Raw genomic sequence first — 1,308 nt, forward strand, 5'->3', positions numbered from 1 at the left:
TACTATTTATAAATAATTATTTTGAAATAGAGAATTATTAAAAGTTTTTATTGACATAATACCTACCTTATAGTCCGCAGGATCATTCCTGCAACTAAGATTGACCTCTTGAGTACATTTTTTATATTTAATATTCTAATTTAGGAGTGGATAGCTTATTGGTAAGGCGAATCCGACTATAGCACATGATTACTATCTACTATGTGTAGCCGTTGAATGGGTACAAATCTGCTGGTTTCTCATTGAATTACCACCTTGCACAACAGTTGTTCTAGTAACAGTTTAGTTGTAGTGGTACAGATTTAATATTTTTTTTTTTTAATTTTAATCTATTTTTCATCTAAAAATTTTTTAAATTAGAAACTAATAAAATAAAGAAAACAAATCAATTAAATATAGTTGAATAACTATACAAAGTTATTTTCTACATTTGATCTCGTAATATCAGTAAACTATTCATATAACTGAATAAGAACAGTTTACTAAATTGTTACAGAATCTATTAATGATTTTATTTATTTAATTACCTTGTCAACATAAAGGTTCATAGTCAGGTTAATTAAAATTAAAAAGTAATTATTTGATAACTATGGTGACGTGAATAATTTAACAGACTGGCGAAACGGAACAACGTAACGCGCATGCGTCCGCCATTATTACAGTCAAACACACTTTAAGTAAACAGACCTTTTACTTATACTTTTTTGGTCATTCTTCATTACCTTCTACAACTTTATATGCTAAATATTATTTTTTTTTCTAAAATCCTTGCCTTTCCAACGGTATATAAAAAGTCTATATTACTATTCTTACCTCTCGATTTTTAATATAGAAAAATATAATTCACACAAAAATATTTGATCCAAATTTACTCTTAACATTTATTTCCAAAAGCTCTCCAACGTTTCGGCCCTAGGCCATTTTCAAGGAGACAACCTATAAAAATTTGGTTTTTTATGTTAATTATATAATTTCCTCACAACATACTGATGTTTTTTACTACATCTTAAATATTTTTATTTATTTTTTTTGTTTTATTAATTTATTTATTGATATTTACAACTGTATACACATATATACAACAAGTATATTTGCTGTAAGTGACATAGTAACATGTGGAGAATCTACCCACTGATAGAACTCCAATAACATTTCTAGATAAGAAGATCTCGAGGCCCTCTTCTTTTCAGACGCCTAGGAGGATTATTAGGTAATGAAGGAGAAGCCACGTTAGAAACAAGTGGATTTGGGTGGTTGAGAAGTTTATTATGGAAGGAACGGTATCTGGTTCTGGCCAAATCGGCAACA

This window comes from Halyomorpha halys, unplaced genomic scaffold, assembly GCF_000696795.3.
Source record: "Halyomorpha halys isolate HHAL.00 unplaced genomic scaffold, Hhal_1.1 Scaffold695.1, whole genome shotgun sequence".
Taxonomy (NCBI): Eukaryota; Metazoa; Arthropoda; class Insecta; order Hemiptera; family Pentatomidae; genus Halyomorpha; species Halyomorpha halys.